Source organism: Portunus trituberculatus, chromosome 40 (assembly GCF_017591435.1).
Source record: "Portunus trituberculatus isolate SZX2019 chromosome 40, ASM1759143v1, whole genome shotgun sequence".
NCBI lineage: Eukaryota > Metazoa > Arthropoda > Malacostraca > Decapoda > Portunidae > Portunus > Portunus trituberculatus.
The window spans coordinates 14,997,093-15,012,603 of record NC_059294.1 but is presented as its reverse complement, the minus strand read 5'-3'; the positions used below and the strand labels follow the sequence as shown (position 1 = coordinate 15,012,603).

Genomic DNA, 15,511 nt, shown 5'->3' with positions numbered 1-15,511 from the left:
CGCATGCAACTCAGATCAAGCAGACAACTTATGAGATTAAATTTAGAAACGGCATATTGTGTGGGAGAGTAAATCGGACAATCTCACAATCTTCTAAGAAATTCCAGACTAAAGTAAGCAGGGAATAAATCGGACAATCTCACAATCTAAGAAATTCCAAACTAAAGTGAGCAGGGAATAGTGCAATAAGAAATCATAAATATAGAATTATACTTTCTACAAGCACTTGAGGTGAATTAGTATGATAACAGTAACAGCAGGTGGCGGTGATGGACGTGGAGCACCGCGTTCTAATCTATCTCAAGGGTGTCTGTAACGCTGGTCGAGTGGTCTAAAATCAGCAGCTTGTTAGCGATTCACCCTGCCTGTGTTTGCTGCGACGGACAAGAGAAACACAGTCGAGGGAATGGAATACGGATGTAGTAGTTACCACGGGCATGGCCACTTACCACTGCTTACAGTAAGGGAAGGTTACGACAGCCACACATACAGTGCTACTTTATAAAAAAAAAAAAAAAAGGTTTTCGCTATATTTTCATCATAAATATTGCTACGCAGCAGTCAAACCGCGGAGTATAGACATATCAAACAATAATTCAAGGATTTGATGCACTTTCCATAAGACGCACACACAGTGAGCTGAGGCGGAACAGATCTTGACTTTCAACCTCATATTTCGTCCTCACATAACCGCACGGTAAGAGGATTGCATCGCAGTGTGTGTGCTCACCACAAATAAAGCAGCTACCGAAGAAAATTATTCTGTATTTCAAAAATACTTTACGATTTACCAATAGCAAGAATAATTTTCTGATTTACACTGGAAAGTTAATCGCAAACATTAATATAATAGGCCTCAGATATCAAGAAATGATTCTTCAATCAACAATGTGCTGAATATGATAAAACATGATATGAAACAAAAATATAAAGTGAAAAGAAAAATAAACAAAAGACCACCTCCAGTTCTGCCTATCAGCCGCAGGCACCGTCTGAGTGTGGCAGCGTGGAGGCTTTCAATAGTAATTAGTGTTACGGAGAGACCACACCAAATGGAAGTGAAGGTCTGTGTAGCTCGTGGCTTTATGAAAATCCACACAAGAGCGTCTTTTATGATCAACATTTTTTCTGTCTATTTTTCGTTATTATCTTATTTGAATCAGTTGTGTATCATGTATTTTTTTTCATTTATGGTTCTTTTCATTCACGATACAATGGAGACGTCCATCCTTTCCCTTCAGATTTAGCAACATGCTGTAATCCAAAAATGTCACAGTGTGTGTGTGTGTGTGTGTGTGTGTGTGTGTGTGTGTGTGTGTGTGTGTGTGTGTGTGTGTGTGTGTGTGTGTGTGTATTCGTCTCCACTTACTATCAAGTTCCTGTTTCCTTTCAATTTCGCTCTACCTCTCTCTCGTCTACTGCTCTTGTTTTTTAATCGTGTTTGCATTCTTCAGGTCATTTCCATAAGCCAACAGTTTCCTGGAGTGCTTGGGGAAAAAAACGCCGCCTGTCTATGTTTGTTCTCCTTCCACTATGTCTAAAAATACTCGCAGTACTCAAGTAGATGCACTCTCATTTTTCCTCCTTCTCCCTCTCTCCCTCTTTTACCTCCTCCCCCTCCTCTTCCTTCTTCTACATCTCTCTGTCTCTCTTCTGTGTGTGTATGTGTGTGTGTGTCTGTGTCTCTCCCACAGCGTCAGACAATATTCCAGAGGGGATGTGGCCGAGGCTGGCACAGAATAACATTACCCAACATCAAAGCGAGGCGAGGTGGTGGTAGTAGTGGTACAGGGAGGGGGCGAGTTAGTGGTGTGTGTGTGTGTGTGTGTGTGTGTGTGTGTGTGTGTGTGTGTGTGTGTGTGTGTGTGTGTGTGTGTGTGTGTGTGTGTGTGAAAAAGGAAGGCAGATTTTGGGGAGGAGGGTGGGAGGAGAAGGAAGAGGAGGAAGAAGAGGAGCACATTTTTCAGTAGCGAACAAAACTACATTAAGTATGGTTGAGTTTCTTCTAACGTCGTTATAACTCCCTCATCGAAACTCCGGTTGAACAAGAGTTTTCCACTAACTTTTCCCTTTCCTTCGGGTTTCCAGACGTTGGAGTTGGCCCTTTATGGCGAGCGTGAGGAGGTGAGGGGTGACTGAGGCAGAGACGGCCAACTCAATACCACCACCATCACCACTACCACTGCCTCCGCTGCTATCATCCGCGGTGTGTCTTTTTAATTCCATTTCGGTGGCTGTTGCATTACGTTGTCACTCGTCGCGTCTGAATTAATGGACTTCTTCCCTTGTTCGCTTCTGATGTTTCCTTTAGTGAATTAGCTTTGCGGGTTTGTCAACATTGCCAACACCGCCAACGCCACCACCACTACAACGAAGAACCATTTCGCCACACAGACCTCAGGGGTTTTGTTGTTTAGTGCAGAAAACTGAATCAAAATACGAGTCTCTGAAAAAAAGAAAAAGAAAAAAAACAGGCGGCACATTTTTCTAGTTTTCCAGCGCAACACTCTAATTCCCAATGCATTTGACACATTCCTTGTTGTGAGACTTACAGAGTTGCTCAAAATAAAGCAAGGAAAAAAAATCCTAGAGGCAAATTTTCAGGTGAAGTCAGTGGCTTAAATTCATATATTGTGTGTCTGTCTCTTTCCATAAATTTGTCTGTCTTTTTGTCTCATTAATAAAGTCAGTGGGTTGATTTTAAAGGTTACTCTCTCTCTCTCTCTCTCTCTCTCTCTCTCTCTCTCTCTCTCTCTCTCTCCAATAAAAGAGAACACCATTAACTGCTGTATGTACTTGCTCTATTCTCTGAAAAAAAGATAAAGAGGACCTCACCTGCACGGCAACTTCAAACACAGGTAATTATTAATCTCCCTGAATATAAAAGTAATCGTAGGATCTGTAGCGCGAATCTTTCTATTATTACTCAACCTTCGGGAGCAGGCGGTGGAAATAGCTCCCAATCGACATATTCTTTGTATTTCCATTATAATAGTATTTTTACATCGCTGCAGTTTTGTTCCATTTCTTCTTCCTTCCTCCTCTTTTACCGTCCTACGTCTCTCTCTCTCTCTCTCTCTCTCTCTCTCTCTCTCTCTCTCTCTCTCTCTTTTCCCTAGCAGCTACCAATTATGCATGGGGACTCGGCTGTGTATGTACCGAAGGCGGGGTTCTTTTAAAGGTCTATATCAGCAGAGTAGTCATGTTTTTATGCACTACTCAGGACGATGCTGTTACATGCGTTTAGCGCTGATCAGTGAGCTCATTAAGTCATTGTGTAGATGCATTACCCGCTTTTGTGGGACGTTGGTGCATTAACGAGTAGGTAAAGACAACACAATGAGGAGAAAAGAAGAGAATCACTGAAATGATTCAGAGCATTTCCACGAACTCAGGTGTACTCCTTCACGTTACCACTCACAGATGGGGTCGACCCTCTGACCCTTTCCTTTTCCAGCTTCCTTCCTATTCTGGCCCCATCACCCCATCACCCTGATCCTTCTCTCTGTCCCTGTTCTCAAATAGGTCCCATCATTCACCACACTCAGCTCAGCGGCAACTCAGCCAGCTCATTTCTCCGTCTCATTCACAATTCCTCTTGGAAAATGATTCTGCTATGAAAAGTGTTGATTCACATCTACAACTCTTCACTGTTCCTCACTCCATTAACTCTGCCCATCAGATTCACCTCATCCCTTACTCAACACTGCTCCTTTCTCTGCCTCACTCACAAACTCTCACGGTAAAAGGACACATATTACATGAAAACTGGAATGAAATATCTTCCATTCCGAGCTCCAACGATCATGTAAACAGATAAAAGTCTAACAAGACCTTCCATTCACTAAGAGTCTAAACAAAACACGACCAGAATTAGAAACAACTGTCTTCAAAATACGACTTATAAGGCAGTTCACTGACCCGCACACATTCAGATATTTGGAACCGAACAGAGAGGACACTGAAAAAAAAGCACATATTCGATAGTGTCTCCCTACAAATACCAGACTTCCTCCCTCTCTCTCTAGCGGCGGCCTGGTAACAAAATCGTGTTAACAGGCAGAAAATTGGCTCGTGGAAGACGCCAGGAAGCGACGAAATTCAAGGGAGAGTTCCTTTGATATGTGTTACCGGCTGGCCTTTGGGGGAATGACGGGGATGGGGAGGTGAGGGTCAAAGGAGGGGAAAGGAGGAAGCTGGAGGGAAGCAGGATGAGGCTGAATGAGGAAGAGATGAGGGGCGGGGGTGGAGCGAAATGAGATGAAATGAATCGGGTGGGAGAAATAGATGAGTGAGGAGGAAAAAGAGAAATGGGATCAAGTAACAGCGTGATGGAGCAAAGAGAAGGTGAAGAGATGAGAAATGGGAAGAAAGAGGCAGGACGTGATATGAAGTGGGTGAGGTTGCAATAAGGTTTTGATAACAATGAAATGATGGAATTGCAAGAAAACATAAAGAATGAGAACTAGGACATGAAGATTATTAGAAGAGGAGGAGTAAGAAAACGAAGAAAGAGATGATGATGAAGATGATGATGGTGGTGGTGGTGGTGATAATATCAACACCAACACCAACACCACCACCAACACCAACACCACCACCACCACCACCACCACCAACAACAACAACAACAACAACAACAACAACAATTACGCATATTTCAGAGAGAGAGAGAGAGAGAGAGAGAGAGAGAGAGAGAGAGAGAGAGAGAGAGAGAGATATCAAGAACCACACCAGCACGTCAGCTGTATCCCAATTAAACCAACATATAAAATAAACTACACATGTTCAAAGGAATATTTAACTTATGAACACCCAATAATTACTTCATATACCTCAGTCACTCACACGTGCATAAAAAAAAAAAATGCAAACAAATTAATCCGTCATAAATTGCAATGCCACGCGCTTCGATGAATGCATGAGCTGCTAACAACCATTTCGAGGCCCATTTGGTAGACGAGGCGAGGCAATTACCAACACGTCAGGAATAGGGGTGTGGCAACATTCCCTCACCACCACCACCACAATCACCAGCACAGCAACAACCACAGCGACACAGCGAGGTACAGTCCGGCACAGGAAGACAGCAAACCCTCTTTAGCACAGCAACAGCCACAGCGACACAGCGAGGTACAGCCCGGCAAAGCGAAACACAACAAGCTCTCTTCAGCACAGCAACAGCCACAGCGACACAGCGAGGTACAGCCCGGCACACGGAGACACAGCAAACTCTCTTTTAGCACAGCAATAGCCACAGCGACACAGCGAGGTACAGCCCGACACAGAGAAACATCAAACGCTCTTTAGCACAGCAACAACTACAGCGACACAGAGAGGTACAGCCCGGCACAGCGAGACACAGCAAACCCTCTTTAGTCCCTCCACCCCTCCGCTGACTCAGTAACGGTAGACTAACAGCTTTATTCTCCTCCCATAGGCGTTAAACCCAACTTGTGGCATCCGCAGTGTCGAGGAGCCGCAGGAAGAGGAAGAGGAAGGGGAAGGGGAAGAGGAGGAGGAAGATAGTACTTCGCCTCCAGAGACGGCAAACTTAACCGCCAAGCCTCTCCCACCGCCAGCTATTCATCCTTCCTTTTGGAGAAGTTCCCGTTGAGGTATTCAGACTCCTTTATTAATCCCCCTCTTTCTATTCTTCTTTTATTTCTTCTTCTTACTCTGCTTCTTCACCTCGCCTTCTCATCTCCACACCTTTGTCACAGCCGCCGTGTCTTGGCAACAGGGCCGAAACCTCACATCACTGCGGTAATTCGACGTCAAATTGCGTGTCAAACGGATCCTGAATTTCCTAAGTAGACAGAGGGAGAGGGACGGAAAGAGAGAGAGTGTCGGTGCTTCCAGTCACATCCTCGTTGTCACCACTGAGAGGACCAATCAGAAGGCGTTGATCTAAGACTGCCTTCCTCATGACCTGCACGTGAGAATACCGAAAGATAAAGTTACCATCGATAGTTCTGTTTTCGTCAGCAGGAGCGGGAATGGCAGTGAATGGTAGAGTGCTCCATGTCCTCCTCCTTTAGTCCCTCTTTAGTCCAATTCAGGGGTTGATGGCGCAGTTACACGTCACAATCTTAAAAGCCTATGTAAAGCAAGCCAATTTAAGTGTTATCGCTGAACGGACATGCAAATTGACCACTGCTACTTGCGTCCAACCATCACCCTCTCTTTTCTTCCCTCCTGTATCTTCTTTCCCTTCTCTTCATTTTCCTCAGTCCACTTTCCATCCCTTCTTCAGCTACATCTAGGAGAGTGGATGCTTCTTTCTGTCTCCCTAGGTTTCAACCTCTCTTCCATCCCTTCCTCCTCCTCCTCCTCCTCCTCCTCCTCGCACACACTCCAGCCTCACTATTTCCCCTCTTTCTCCACCTCTAACCATCCCCTCCAGCGAGAGAGAGAGAGAGAGAGAGAGAGAGAGAGAGAGAGAGAGAGAGAGAGAGAGAGAGAGAGAGAGAGAGAGAGAGAGAGAGAGAGAGAGAGAGAGAGAGAGAGAGAGAGAGAGAGAGAGAGAGAGAGAGAGAGAGAGAGAGAGAGAGAGAGAGAGAGAGAGAGAGAGAGAGAGAGAGAGAGAGAGAGAGAGAGAGAGAGAGAGAGAGAGAGAGAGAGAGAGAGAGAGAGAGAGAGAGAGAGAGAGAGAGAGAGAGAGAGAGAGAGAGAGAGAGAGAGAGAGAGAGAGAGAGAGAGAGAGAGAGAGAGAGAGAGAGAGAGAGAGAGAGAGAGAGAGAGAGAGAGAGAGAGAGAGAGAGAGAGAGAGAGAGAGAGAGAGAGAGAGAGAGAGAGAGAGAGAGAGAGAGAGAGAGAGAGAGAGAGAGAGAGAGACGCGGCTCAAAGAAAAACAAAAATAAAAACAAAACAAAATAAAAATAAAAAAAAATACAAGGTCAGAGGAAATCTTTCGAAATGATGAAATAAAATATGTGCTACTAGTTAAACACACACACACACACACACACACACACACACACACACACACACACACACACACACACACACGGTTCAGGACCAGCCATCACCTTAGGAGGCACAATATCCGGGCCTCCTTCCCTCGCCAAGCCTCTGCTCCCCTCCAGAGTGTCTAAGTATTTCTCCACACCCTCCTCTCCCTTTTCCAAACCTTCCTCTTGCTTCTTGCCTCCTTACCCCAACGGCCGTCCTGCTCCCTTACCTCCCCTAATTCCCTTTCCAGGCACTTTTCACTGTTCCCTTCCCTTCCCTTCTCTCTCTCTCTCTCTCTCTCTCTCTCTCTCTCTCTCTCTCTCTCTCTCTCTCTCTCTCTCTCTCTCTCTCTCTCTCTCTCTCTCTCTCTCTCTCTCATAGATGACAGTAAAAAACAAAAACCTATGCGACTGGTACTGGTATTTTGAAGCGAAGAAAATTGAAGGAAAGACAAGGAAACACGTTGAAAAAAATTAAAAAGACTTATAAGTATTAATCACCATTTGTAGAATTTTCTCCACTAAAGATAACCTAAGTCAAGAGGCACAAGGACAGAAAATAGCCATGCCTGCCACTCCCGAGACTTTAAGACAATGGAATTTGCAGAACAGAACAAAGAGTCTAGAGACGCTGCCCTGTCCTCGTGCTCCCCCGAGAGTAGCCAACTCGACAGAAGGAAGTAAACCAAGGGAGGCAATTTGTGCAAGTTTCTTTTATTAGAATGAGTTAGGCAGGGGCTAATTCGTGTCTGGGTCTCCACGAGGGTCCGAAGATCTAGACATTATTTTAGCTAACTTACAAGTGAAAACCACACGAAAAGTGGAAATTAGAGAAGAGAGAGGATGCCATCAGCCTTCCATGCAGATCCAGGTAAAAGGAAGGTAAGAAGCAGACAGAAAATTCTTCACAGTGTAGGAAGAAATTACGAATTGGCTGGGAACAAAAGAAAGTTGGGTCGGCACAGGCTGGCAGGAACAGTTTCCGTCAGCATAGTCATCTCTTGCTGTTTGCAGGGGAATAGTCTCTCTCTCTCTCTCTCTCTCTCTCTCTCTCTCTCTCTCTCTCTCTCTCTCTCTCTCTCTCTCTCTCTCTCTCTACACAGACAGACACACACACACACACACACACACACACACACACACACACACACACACACACACTCGAGGAAGGTGAGAGAGAGAGAGAGAGAGAGAGAGAGAGAGAGAGAGAGAGAGAGAGAGAGAGAGAGAGAGAGAGAGAGAGAGAGAGAGAGAGAGAGAGAGAGAGAGAGAGAGAGAGAGAGAGAGAGAGAGAGAGAGGCTTCAGTAACAACAACAACAACAACAACAACAACAACAACAACAGCAACAACAGCAACGACACCGACAACAGCGACAAGTAAGCCCGACAAAGAGCAACAAGAGCAACAGTCTCATTGAGAACTCATACGCTTTACGGTTAATAAAGAAAGATTTCTAATTGCACCACTACACTGCCCAAGGAAAATGTTACTCTTACTGCTGGCTAGAAAAAAAATGGAGGATAGGAGAGAAAGGGAGAGGGAGAGGTAGGAGAGGAGAGGGAGAGGAAGGAGAAAGAGAGGGAGAGGGAAAGGGAAAGGGCGAGGGAGAAGGAGAAGGAGAGGGAGAGGGAGAGGAAGAAGGAGAAAGAGAGGGAAAGGAAAAGGGAGAGGAGAGAGAGAGAAAGAGAGGGTGAGGGAAAAAAGAGAGGGAGAGAGAGTGAGAGGGAGAGGAAAAGAGAGGGAGTGGGTCGGATTACCTGTTGTAAGAGGACACTAAACTCTATACTCGGAGTGGGATTAATTTTCTCCACCATTTTTCGTGCAGGTGTAGGTGGGTACTCGCAGCACACGCGCGGAAACAAACACACGCATAAATATACATACACACCCACTTACAAACATTAAGTAGGCAAGTTTATGCAGATGTTTTTTTCCCCCACAGCCACTTACATAACGTGTGTGTGTGTGTGTGTGTGTGTGTGTGTGTGTGTGTGTGTGTGTGTGTGTGTGTGTGTGTGTGTGTGTTCAACGGGACCCACAAGCAGCAGCCATGGACCACCTAGCACGTCGCTGCGGTAGGAAAGAACACACACACACACACACACACACACACACACACACACACACACACACACACACACACACACACACACACACACACACACACACACACACAGTCGCATGATCAAAATAAATGGACAAGTTTGTGAGGTCGCGGCCATCCATCCCTTCCCTTCACCACCCCCACCGCCACCGCTGTTGCTTTGCCCTCACGCCGGCGACGCTAAAACCCACTTAACACGCACCATAAATCTCGCAGTGCTGAGAGTGCATTAAAAGGCGGCCACCAGCTAGAAGAGAGGTGCTGGAGGGTGAGTGATGGCTGCTGACGCCGCGCAAACCCTGCCCGCTCACCGCCCCACATGTGTCTTCTTTTCAGTGCTCTCCTTCAGGCGTAACGAGTTTCTTCGCGTTACCGCACCACACACTCAGCACTCAGCCTCGCCTCGGTCGCCGCACTGCTCTCAGCGGGTCCACCACTCTCTCACTAGGCATGATACAGCGATACTTATTCATGCTATTCATGTTGTCAGCCACGCATGTCATAGTGGTGCACAACAAACACAAAACACACACACACACACACACACACACACACACACACATTGCGGACAATTCTGGTTACACACACATACACATCTCTGTACGTTTACATACGATGCCATAACATTACTCATCCTCATCCAATTTATCACGTCAAACACACACTTCAGAATACTAGACGCACACTTCACACAGCCTTGTCTACACACACACACACACACACACACACACACACACACACACACACACACACACACACACACACACACACACACACACACACACACACACACTCACTTCTAGACACGACGTAATTTTTCACAAACAAATAATCACATGAGTCTTAAGTCGTATATTGTGCAGCCTCAGTTGTGGTGCATTACTTCCTTTGTGGTGCTGTCAGTCCAACTTAGCGTCTAACACAACTGCTGTGGATCCATCGGTCAAACACGTCAAACAAAGGTTGTCTCGCCCCAACGCCTCTCACGAGTAAAAATCCCTTGTGGGTCCGTGATGCTGAGGGTCAGTCAGGCTTGTGACACCTGCGTCAGAGTCAAATTTCGTTCCTTCTTTTAGACTTTGCACTTAAACTTGAAAATTCAGTGACGCAGGTCCATTGAGACATGATACCTTGTTGACAATTTCAGGTTTGTTATAACTTAGCGGTGTATCATTATGGTAATCACAGAATCTCATCACTGTGAATGGCACCAAGGGAGATAGTCCTGTACGGCGAGCCGGCGGCCTTCCGCTTAGCAACCTTCACACTTCACACATACACTTTATTCACCACGCAAACCATTGTTATATGCCCACTGGAATTATAGTAAGGTGAATATTCATGAGTTTTTAGTCCCAACAAGTGTCATATTCGCGAGCGATGGCGAGGCAGCCAGGAGCAGCGGCAACAGCAATGCAAGCGCCACCCATCACGGATAAGAGACGGCCATGGTCGCCGCCACATGTAACAAAAATAGCAAGTTTAAGGGCAGATGGCACACCGGCAGCAATGTAGGGTTGGGGGAGCATCGTTACGGAAGATGGGTGAGCAGCGTGGGAGAGCAGTGGGTGGAGGGGCGGACCTGGTGGATTAGGTGGCTGTCGGGGAGTGTAGCTGGCTGGGAGTGTGAAGAGGCGGCAGGGATGGCAGGGCGTGCGAATGAAACGTGCGCCTCACTAACCCGTGTTCTCCTGCGGGTCTGCTCTCTTCCTCACATTATATTTTCCGTAAGTAACTTTCTTCCCAACGTATTTTACCCCAGCCTTCTTCTCCTTTTGCGTTTATTTACTCCAAACTGCTCCCTCTTTCCTCTCGCCGCATTTTTCTTCCGCTGTTTTTCTGTGTTGGTGCGAGCGCTTAAAACAGACAGACGCAGACCCGGCTAGCAATAGAGGTGGCGGGAACCTTCCTCCTCTATGGGGCTTTAATACACCCGTAAAACTATCGTTCTTACCACACACACACACACACACACACACACACACACACACACACACACACACACACATTTTCTCCTCGTCTACACTGCCTTTTCCTGAGGCGTCGCTTAAGAGGGTGAAGGAATACAAGTGCCGTGGGAGATTGCTAAGAGTGTACTGTCAGTGGATACTTCTGAGGTGTAGAGGTGGTGAGTTTTTCTTTGACTCCTCACTGTTTATACTCTCCCTTTTTCTTCCTTATTCCCTCTTCCTTTCCTTTTCCGGGATTACATTTTCTTTCCTCCTTACCGCTTTATCCTTCTCCTGCCTTCCCTTCTCACATTTGCCTTCTTTTCTGTCCCCGACGCTTCACTGACTTGCCAACGCGTCGATGACTTAAGGCGATGGCATTTTCCAGTCTTTTTCTTCATCCCTCATTTTTCCCTTACCATTCGTCTTCTTTCCCTACCTTCACTTCATCCTATTATCTCTACTTCTCTACCTTGCCTCCCTCCTACATTCTCCCCTCCTCTCCCTGTAGCCACACTCTTCCAACATTTCTTCCTTCTTACGGTCTGTTCCTCCCACCTCTCATCCTTCCTTACCCTAACTTTTTTTTTTTTCACAGTTGGCCCGTACTACCTACTCTCCTCCTCCTTCTGCTCCCCCTCTTCTTTCCTCTCTTTTCCTGCCCTCTCTCTCCTACATTTCTTTACTCTTTACTGTCGCTCCATTCCATCTTTCATCTTTCTCCTAATACATTTCCTTCCTTTCTTACTTTTCCTCTTCTTCCCTCCCTCGTTTCTGCTTCACTCGAGCTCACTCCTACATTTCTTTTTTCCTTACGGTTCTTTCCTTCCATATTTCATCATTCTCCTACATTTCCTTCTTTGTTATCCTTCCTTCTTTGCTATATCACTTCATTCCCCGCCATTCCGTATACTCCCATTCCCCCTCCTGTTCCACGCTACATTTTAACACCTTTTCCTAAACTCTTCCTCCCGTATCAGGTTTCACTTTGCATACGGTGAAGAGGTGGAGGCCGCCCCATGATGGCCTTCAGCGGGTCGTGGCCCTGGTCGACTCCACTGTTTTTCATTTGGTAACGTGTAAATAAGGGAGACAAGAGGCGTTGAAGAGGGAACAGAGAGCCCTATAGAGGTCATTTGTATAGGGAGGCACAGGAATAGCCTTAGATTTAGAGGGTCACAGTTGATTCTTTCTGCTTATACGTTGTGTGTGTGTGTGTGTGTGTGTGTGTGTGTGTGTGTGTGTGTGTGTGTGTGTGTGTGTGTGTGTGTGTGTGTGTGTGTGTGTGTGTGTGTGTGTGTGTGTGTGTGTGTGTGTGTGTGTGTGTGTGCATTGACTATTTTTCTGTTGTGTTTTATAGGTCTACATTTATACTTTTTTTTTCTATGGTATGTGATTATACTTTCATATCTCCATTGTACTCATATTTTTTCTTCGTATCTTTACCGACAAACTTTTTATTCAGTTTTACACTTTTAGCTATCTCATGAATATGTAAACAAAAACCATTGGGTATAGAAAGCTTCTCATTCGATTTTTCTTTAGAATTGAATTTTAAAACGATATATCGGCCAAGCTTTTTGTACGTTTAATATTTTATTTCTAATTTTCGTTTCTTTCCTTCAATTTTCTTCAAGTAATTTCTCACATTTTTTTTCCACCATAAACTGCTCTTCTCTTAATCCCTCCTCCTCTCCATTCTTCGTTCTTCTCTTTTCTTCTTCCGTACTTCCACCTCCACTCTCTCTCTCTCTCTCTCTCTCTCTCTCTCTCTCTCTCTCTCTCTCTCTCTTTCTCTCTTGGTGGCCTTAATAATATATTTCCAACTCACTCATTACCGTCTCCTCTTTCTCTCCTCCTCTCATACGTTATCTACCGTACTCTCTTTCTCCTCTCCTCGGGATCTCCTCTACTTATCGGAATCGGATATTCTCCTCTTCCCTCCCCGCCGACCACGCTTCTTTTCTCCCTCGAATTTTATTTCCTCCTTCTCACGTTAAGCATATTTTGCACTTGATACACTTTACTGGGATTACAGCGGCCCAGAGGAGGAGGAGGAGGAGAAGGATATAGTCACACTCTCTCTCTCTCTCTCTCTCTCTCTCTCTCTCTCTCTCTCTCTCTTTTCTCTCACTAACTCCTGGACTATTTTACGCGTCTTCTCCACTTTCCTCTTATCGGACACTTTTCTTCCAACCTGCCTTTCTCCTTTTCTCCCATTTTTATTCTGTTCCTTCTCGTCCCTCGTTCTCCGTCCTTATCTCTTTGCCAGTCATTTCCCACCCTCGCCATCCTTCCTCCACTTTCTCCACCTCCTTTTCCTTTCGGTTCCTTCTCACGTTATATATCCTCCATTTCCTCTCATTCCCTCCATTCTTCCCTCGCTGTCTCAGTCATATGTTTAAATCTTCTCGTCCTCCTTTTTTTCTTATCTTCAATAATATTCTTTTCTTTTTCATATTGTCCTCATATTATCCCGGTTCCTGTTTTTCATTTTTACCTCCCCCATTTCCCTTTCCGTCTAGTCTCTTCTCCCACTGTTAATACCCGGTTTCCTCTTCTACTTTTCATTCCTCTCTCCCTTCCTCCTTCCCTCCATCTCTGACCTCCTGCTGGGGTATAATGTCATTCCTGTTTGTCTTCGTCGCGTCTTTAAGGAAAAATGGTGAATCCTGAAGGGCACCGGGGAGGAAATCTTCCAGCAGAGGGACGGAAGAAAGACCTCCTGCCAAGGGTTCAGCAAGACCAGACTGAATTGCTCGGGTTGAGTTACTTTACAGGCAAATTCAACGGGAGTTTCATGTCCCGATAAATTTTTATTATAACTGTGTTGGACAGACGCACTTCATCTAAGGCCCGAGTGTTCAGCTATAGGAATCAGCGGACCTTGTAGAGTTAAGGTGGTTGATGATGAACAGTTCTCCGGGAGCTTTACGTCATGCAACTCTTCTTGCATGTTTGTTGATAAGTGGTTATCTTGGGTGAGTTCGGAAAGATACAAAATCCACAGCTCAGCAGGATGGTTTCACTATTGTTCTCACTCCCTTACTCAAATGCAGCTGTAGAAAGATTGTTTAGTCAGCTGAAACTGATTAAGAATGACCATCGAGCATCACTTAAGAATGAAAGCGTACTTGGTCTAATTACAGCAAAGACAGCTTTCCAGAAGAAAGTTCAACATCAGGCTGCAGTCATAGATCCACCACATAGTATGCTTAGACTCCACAGTAAAATGAAAGCCAGTGCAGATAATGATCAATGTTCAAATATCAGAAAACTATTCCTAAGCGGTTTCAAGGAAAAATAATGTTTACAATTTAGTATCACTGTTGGTATGCCATATAAGGAAAGAGATGGGGAGAGCCAGACTCTGCCAGAGAGGAAAGTTGTGTTGTGTTACCTTTGTGACAGGAGTATAAATTTTATATTTGTAGTTTTGTTTATTGCAACAATGCCCAAAGAGAAGAAAATGTATTTTTTGGCATGTAGGATACAGGAAAGCTAAGGCAACCCAATTGATAGAGTTCCTTTCGTGCATCACTGAGGAATTCTTGACCATACATGTTTGAAATGTCAACGAGAGGATAAGCGCCCAGATCACTGCATGTGATGTCTAATGCTGCTCAGTTACTATCTTGTCTTCACAATATAACTCAGATCGAAATTATGTAAAACAAATGGAAAGATTAATTTCTCCTCAATTCCACATCCGTGCGATGAACATGACCACCATCCTTACACGAAAGGACGGACATGGATGAAACTAATGACATTCTACCATTTGTTGGATTTTGTAAGCATATTAATTGTTGGCAGGGTAGAAGGTGCATCAAGAAAACAAACACCCAGGAAATGAATACAGCGGAATAATCAATTACTAACCATGACTGCAATGACTATTTAAGATTCATCGCCTCACTATCTCAGGTCTCGTCAACAGAATCATCGTCTTTGTTACAAAAATTGAAGTAAATGTATGCTAACCTTTTCATGGTGAGGTTGACAAGAGCAGACCAGACCGCGCTTTGTTGACAACGCACATCAAATGAGCTGGATGGTGCTGAAATGGAGAAAATAATAGTATGAGAAACTGTTTATTTTCTTGCAATGATGACAAAAGATTTAAATCATCATTTGTCAAATATTTGTACAAATATTTACTTTTATTTGTGCTCATATGAGGGCAGAGTAGCAATTGAATATATCTCTCTCTCTCTCTCTCTCTCTCTCTCTCTCTCTCTCTCTCTCTCTCTCTCTCTCTCTCTCTCTCTCTCAGGACTGAAAATTATCAAGCGAGGCTCGAGATGAAAAGTAAAACAAACTTAAATATTTTACATCCATAACAGATGACATGGCCAGCAAAACAGACACAAGCATGCAGTGACTAGGATGAAGAGGCGAAATAAAGATAGACACAAAGTTAGATAGGAAAGCTGCTCGGCAGAAGGGAGTATGTGTGAGTTCTTGGTGTAGACAGGCTGCGGAGGACACTGAGACTTTGGG

General features: G+C 45.0%; 1 long non-coding RNA gene across 1 annotated transcript in view; it reads right to left on the bottom strand.

The window, feature by feature from the left end:
* The window catches only part of LOC123516329, a 117,839-nt gene extending 102,770 nt beyond the window's left edge, over window positions 1-15,069 (bottom strand). Inside the window, exon 1 of the long non-coding RNA XR_006678169.1 lies at window positions 14,993-15,069. This is a non-coding gene — a long non-coding RNA (uncharacterized LOC123516329). The remainder of the gene's footprint in view (window positions 1-14,992) is intronic.
* Between the last annotated feature and the right edge of the window lie 442 nt (window positions 15,070-15,511).